The 7,528-nt window shown below is 32.9% G+C and overlaps 1 pseudogene; it reads right to left on the reverse strand.

Moving 5' to 3' along the window:
- Positions 1-2,191: 2,191 nt before the first annotated feature.
- Positions 2,192-2,775, reverse strand: LOC114038449 (annotated as a pseudogene).
- Positions 2,776-7,528: the final 4,753 nt, after the last annotated feature.

The following is a 7,528-nucleotide window of genomic DNA, read 5'->3' on the forward strand; positions in this document are numbered from 1 at the left end:
GTCATTTATCTGAGAAACTGTATATTTTTCCACAAATTTTCTGCTTTCCTCTGATCTTGGTTACAATTGTTTTATCTATTTTGTTTTTACATACATGTATATGTTATTTCACTTAGTAGATATGCGATCCTGGGCAAATCAGTTAACCCTGTTTGCCTTAGCTTTCTCATCTATAAAATGAGCTGGAGAAGGAAATGGCAAACTACTCCAGTATCTCTGCCAAGAAAATCTCAAATAGGTTCAGGAAGAATCAGATACAGCTGAACAACCACAAATATGTTCCTTCCTTGATAGGATGAAAGCTTTGAATCTTCTTTTGTGTGTTTTCTCCCTGAATTAAAAATATTAATATCCTTTATAGTAAAGACTTTCTTACTTTTCTCTTTTATCCCTCGTGCTTAGCAAAGTGTTCAGCATATAACAAGAGTTTAATAAGTGCTATTCCTTTCCATTTGCCTTCCATTGCTCAAAGCAGGAATGGGGAACCTGCAGCTTTGAGGCCACATGTGGCCCTCTGGGTCCTCAAGCACAGCACTCTGACTGAATCCAATCTTCACTCAGGCAAAGGGCTGCACTTGAGGACCTAGAGGGCCACATGTGGCCTCAAGGCTGCAGGTTCCTCACTCCTGTGCCAAGGGCAGTGACTGTTTTTGTTTTGGGGTGTGTGTGTGTGTGTGTGTGTGTGTGTGTGTGTCTGTCTGTCTGTCTGTGCTCATATCTCCAAAGCTCTTAAGTGCCTGGAACACAATAGTTGTTTAATAAATATTTAGTGATTTATCACTGGTTGCCATTAACCCCATGTGTCCCTCACATTGTCTGTTCAGACAACTAGTCATTTTCATCATAACCAGAAATTGTCCAGGATTATTAATCCTCAAATAAGAAAACTATAAATGTATATTAACTTGTGCAAGCAGGTAGCTTCACTCTGAGTGTTACATAATTATTGCATTATCACATAATCTCACAGAATCAATAAAAAGAACATTTGAAGTCATTCTCATCTTATTTCCTTTGCAGATGAGGAAAAGTAGGCCCAGAAGGAATTGATTTATCCATACATTATTTTCTTGGGAGTTTGCAATTTCTACCCATTATTCTTAGTTCTATCTTCTAGAAATAAGCAGAAAAAGTCTAATCAGTTTTCTCCGTTACTGTTCTTCCAATATTTTAAGACAGCTATGACATGTCCCCTAATACTTCACTTTAGACTCACTCTTCCCAGTTGCATCAAATAGATTATCATATGGAATAACCACGAGACCATACATTGACACAGTTGGCTTTCAATGGATATCCTACTGATAAACATTGTTTTGCATAAACTGTGGTTCTGGGAATTGAACACAATCCTTCAGATATGAACTGACAAAGTAAAATGACAGAGTGGAGCTATCTGTTTTTTCCTCTCTCCCTAGCTAGTCCTGGATAATGTCTAGCTTTTAATGTAGTCCAGAATTTCATTAGATTTCCTAACACTTACATGAAATTAATGACTCATTTTGAACTTGCGATCTAATAAAATCTCCAAAAATTAATGTTTTTTTAAACCTCCTTAACTGTTTTCTATACTCAGTTCCCTATCTTATTTAAACCCAAATGTAGGATTTTGTATTTATCCCTATTAATTTTCATTTTACTTGATTCCATCAAAAAATTTTCAAGATCTTTTTCAAATCTTGATTTTTTTTGTTCTTTTGTAACACTTGCTAGCTTACCTAGCATTTTGTCAGTTCTAAACTTTACAAACATGCATCTATGCTTTTATCTAACTCATTGAAAGAAATTGCACTTTTATAAGCAAGCTCAGATACCTGAAGCAATCCACTGGAGATCTCCTTACAAGTTGATGTCTAACCATTCATTAATCCCTACTCTTTGAGTTTAACCATTAAAACAATTTTGATCAGTCTTTAATAGTTTTCTTATCTAAACTACAATTTTATGCAAATTTCTCCATCTTTTCCTCAAAATACAGACCTAATTTTTTAATTAACTGCAAACTGATGAATTTTATATATAAGTCATTGCAATTTTGTTTCTAAAACATACTGCTTATATCACCCTGGGCAAGTTACAATCTTTCAGAACCAAAATTGCCTGTAAAATTAAGATAATAATAGCCTTCTTTTACCAGCATCATTGTTTTTTTAATGAACAATGGACTTAAATTATTTAATCATTTGTCCACTTACAGCTGGAACTGTGGGAATTCAAAATTAACATTTTTGTGTGTCAGCTTCTTATAAACGCCAGAAAATATTTCTACCTTGTGCTCCACATTGTTCTGCTGTGCTTTATACAAATGGTCCTTTATGAGTCTGCTGCCATCCAGTTTTACACGGATTCTCTTGACAACAATTTCACTTGGAAAGACAAGGTCTTCAAGTATCACATCATGCACGCAGTTAGAGTACTTCTCCTGGGATGCTTTTGCTTATTTTTCTCATGGCTTTTTCTTGTTGGTTTGTGAAGAATTCTCCTCTGAGCAATAAAGATCACATGATTGCCACTGATTTTTTTCTCCAATTCATGAACTAGTTGTACTTGGATCTTCTGAAAAGACTTCAGCCAAGGAACTTGAACAAACATGATGTTAGCTTTTCTGCTGCCACCAACTTCAATTTCCTTAGCTGCTGTAATATTTAGCTCTCTTAGTTGAGCCTTATAAGCAGAGTTCATCTCCAACTCCAATAGAGCCTGTAAAATGTCAGACTCAAACTTGTCTGCCTTCTTGCCATTGGGCTTCATGATCTTGGCGCTGGAGCTGAACATGGCACTGCCTTGTTGAGCGCTGGCTTAGGAAGATAAGAGAGCTCTCTCAAAAGCACCACAAATCTCGACTACAGAGAGAAGGACCAGAGCAAAGGGAGGAGTGGACTGCTATGAGGATTATTATATTTGTAAGATATAAGATAGAATTTGTAAGATTATAATTGTAAAGTGCTTTGTAAGCACTATATACATATATATATATATATATTATATATATGTAGTATTAGTAGTAATAGTAGCAGTGGTGGTACTGGTGGTAGGAGCGGAGCAGGAGTAGAAGTAGTAATAGTTGTTGTTGTTGTTGTTGTATTAATACTATTGATATCATCCTCATCTTTTGGATGGAATACAGATAAAAATAGCCCAGAGAAAAATAACTATGCTACTAATGTATTTTTATACTTAGTACTCTGAAAAATATTGCACAGATGGATAATATAACTTTATTTTCATGTCAGTGGAATTAAAGTTCATCTTCTGTGGACTCACCAAAGTCATCCTTTGGACAACTATAGTAGAAGATAGGATGATGAAAATGATGGGTACGTTTTTCTATTCCACATGATTTTGATTTCTTCCACTACCTCCACATTTTTATGTCATCCACAATAAGTATTGATATGATTTTTTGTAAGATCCCCTCATTCACTTGAAAGTCTAACTCAATACTATTGATAATAATATATTTAATAAATAATAATAAAGGATTTAAGGCTAGGCAGAGCCATCTTGAGCTTAGACTGTCTCTCTCAAATATGCCACATTTTTTATAAACTGTATTTTACATTATAATGAAGTTGATGGCATATGTGAAATAGATAACAGTTTTACACATGGGCATCAAATACTCTAGTGTGCTTAGTATGATTGTATTTATTTTATAGACTTGTAGTAAATGATTGTCATATTTATGAACCCAAGACTTTGCAATAATCAAAAATAAATAAAAAATATCAAAAAAGCATAAATGTTGGGGCTCTCAGGTGTCTTATCTAATAAATTTCAAATCTTTAATGTGTCACTCATTCACTCAGATGGTCACATCTTTGTTCCTTCTCAGGCAAAATATTGTTGTTATAAGAGTTTTTATGGGTTTATTTTATTTTAGTTTTTAGTAATATAAGTTGTGCATGCTTTGTGTAAAATATATAAACACCTAATTGACCTACATACGGAAGTCACTATTTTTCTTATACTTTGTTTTTAAATTTGTGATGACCTCTATTAAAAAGGATGCAATCAGGCTTTAATCAGAGAAGAAGATGTTAAAATGCTTTTCAGCTCATTCATGCAACATTATGAAACATTTGAGCCAATCATTACTAATTGTATCCGTTCTATCACCTTTCAGTTGGTACATATCATAAAATTTTAGTCACTCCCTTTGATATAATCATTCTATTTTTGTCATTATATTTACTGTAGCCATGCTTTCAGTTTTACATTTGACTCAACCCATTGCTAAGCACAGTGTTGGCATATGGTAGACATTTAATATGTGTTTATTCACTGACTGACTCAATTAACAGTTTCATTGACAATATAGATGACCAGAAGTTTTCTACATTCTTAGTCATTAAGGGTTCTCTCTCTTCTCCAATTATTTTTTCTTTTAGTGCTCCTAAATTATAGTTTTATTGATGTCAAATCATTTATTTTGTACTTTTGACCCTCATCTTGTCTTAACATTTTGTCCCTTGCTTCCAGTTGTTGCTCAAGAATATCAAGGATATGTTTTCTATATTCTATTCTGTATTTTTCTTTTTTCCTTGCTTTTTTTAAAGATGGTGTAATGTTTAGTTTTACTTACTGCATGTCCAGCTAGATAATGATGTAATCTCCCAAAGGTTTTTATGTTGTTCTTTGACAATATTCTTAAGCCACTTTTTCCATGGGTATTTGACACATGTCCTTATTAGTAGTCCTAGATCAGTTCTATCTTAGCTCTTCTGTTCTTGTGGCAATGGCTGCAGGATGCACTGATATGTCCAAGTCTACAGCATTTTCATATTCTTTCCAAATACTATGAGGAATGCATTTTTTCATGATGGCTTTACCAGATATCAGCATTTTTTTAATTATTGTTTTGGTTAAATTGGTATCTTTCTTGGTTTCATGTCACCAAGTAAAAAAGGACTTTTCTGATTTTTCTTTTTAAAGTATGTTTACTTCCTTACTGATATTATTTGTGTTATAAATTTACCTTTATGAAGTACATGTGCTGTTTATATTTTCAGTTCCTTCAGGTTCTTTGGGATTCCACTCTTCAAATTTAAATAACTTGCAAATTTCTTCTCCTATTTGATATAATTAGGGTTTTATGCTGAAAGATTTATTTTTAATGACTTCTGCACTGATCTCTAACTTTGTGTGTAATTCAGAGTTGAGGATATTGTTGACAAAAAGAAAAAAAAATCAATTCTTTGACCATAACTAATAAGAGTTACCATTTGTCTTAGTATGTAGTACTTATGTGGTAGCACATAATTAAATCTTTCATTTCTTCATTCCATTTCATGCACATTCATGAATTACCTACTTTAATGGTCAGTGTCATTCCCACTAATGCATTTTAAGGAAATGGGACATGGCCATTGTGGTATTGGCAAAGCCCAATTTAACTTGCACAAATTTACCTTACCTTTTGGTAGTACATTAACATGAAAGAGTTCCACTCACTCTGCTGTTCTCTTTGTCAAAAGAATACCATGTTAGTATTCAGTAGAGCTAAACATCAACCTTTTATCTTATCCTTGTACTCCTGGTTATTTTGTTTGTTTTTAACTTTTATGCATGTCAACTTGTGTGCGCATATATATATATATAATATATATTGCATATATATAATATATGTGTACATGTATATATATGTATATATGGTTGTTAATTGAAAATACATATATGTGTATATATATATATATGTATATGTATATGTGTATATATATCCAATTAATAGCCATTTGGTTGCCTACTTCCAGCCATGATAAAGAAAAGGAAAACTAAAATCTTCATGACAAAAATAAATAGTCAAGCAAAGTAAGTTGTCATATCTGCCAGTCAGTAACAAAAAAATAACCCTGATCTATTTCTCAAAATATGATTAGTCTTTCCAAAATATTTCAGTCATTTCTTAGTCATGTTTGACAATTTGTGACCCCCTTTTGAGGCTTTCTTAGCAAAAATACTACAATGGTTTTCCATTTCCTTCTCTATCAACTTTTTATTTTTTATTTACTTATATTTATTTACATATACATAATGTATAATATATGTGTATTATATGTTATATATATATTAATTCACAGAATGAAAGAAGCATTTCCATAACACAGTAAAATAAAGAAGATGATTGCACATGGAAGTAAAACTCTACCATGTACAATTTGCTAATACCTTCAAATATACAACAATAATCATGTAAATTTCTTTTTTCTTCTTCTTCTCTCCCCTCCCCCACCCTAAAGATGACTACCATTAGAAAATTAGGGAGAGAGAGATAGAACAAGAGAGAGAGAGAGAGAGAGAGAAATAAAATTATTCTTTGGATAAAGATAGTATCTTTCTTCATATGTCCTTCATTTTTAATTTGTGTATTTATAGTAATTCCAAATGACTTAGTTGCTCAAAGTCATTCTTAAAACAATATTGCAGTTACTGTATACAATGTTCTCTTAGTTCTGCTCACTGTGCTCCAGCTCCTTTTACAGATGAAGAAGGTGAGGGAAACAAAATCAAGTTGACTTGCCCAGGCTCACATAGCTAGTAACTGTCTGAGGCCAGATTTAAACTCAAGAAAATGAGCTTCCTGACTCTAGTCACAGCACCTATTCATTGTATCACCTAGCTGCACAAAATAAAAAACAAAAAAAATCTTCAATTGATTCTAAATACCTATAAAATAAAGCCCAAATTATTTCACTTATTTTTAATGTCCTTACATAAAGTTTTATCTCACATCAATCCACTTCTCAGATCCTTTGCTTCAGGAAAAGAGGAATCCTTCTCTGATGTAGCTGAAGGCTTTCTGCCTTAGTTCAAGCAAATGCATATGCCTGGAATTCCATGAAAATTGTTAATTTTCTTTTTGAATGTTTGTTCTTTGCAAAAGAACAATCAACTAGAAATGACTTTCACTAAAGCCAGTTTTATCCAAAATATTATACATATATTTGACATGAAAACTAAACAAGGAATAAATCTATTGAAGCAACTGTCTTGCCTAAACCACACACACACACACACACACACACACACACACACCTGTGTGTCTTGTCTTTGCATAGTGGTTGTGTTTGCTGAGAACGATTGTATCAAATATTTTGACATGTCTTGGGGATCATGTGTCTATTTGCTAGTAATCAAAATACTGTCAGTGACATGAAACCATTTTCAAATATATGTAAGCTAAAAACTTTCCATGTGTAAGCTAACAATCTTATGTATGATACTACATCCTGGGTCTGAAGTTTTAGGAATTAAAAATGTTTCTAGAGTTGACAGTTCTGCGTGCTAAACGGCAAGCACTAAATATATAGCTTTTTTTCCTTTACAAAGAACAACTAGCTACTCTTTGGAGAGTTTCCCATATGTTAATCATTTTTGGCCATTAGCCTTATAGAATGTGCATCCTTTTCACTGGTTCTGATAGATCCAGAGCAGAGGGATTTAGCATAATTTTCATGAACAACTTAATTCCTTGATGAAAATGATCCATCTCTGCTTTGATAATGCTAAATTCTGGATTAGGGAAGTC

The sequence above is a fragment of the Vombatus ursinus genome, unplaced genomic scaffold, assembly GCF_900497805.2.
Source record: "Vombatus ursinus unplaced genomic scaffold, bare-nosed wombat genome assembly UNPS02011014.1, whole genome shotgun sequence".
NCBI classification, from domain to species: Eukaryota; Metazoa; Chordata; class Mammalia; order Diprotodontia; family Vombatidae; genus Vombatus; species Vombatus ursinus.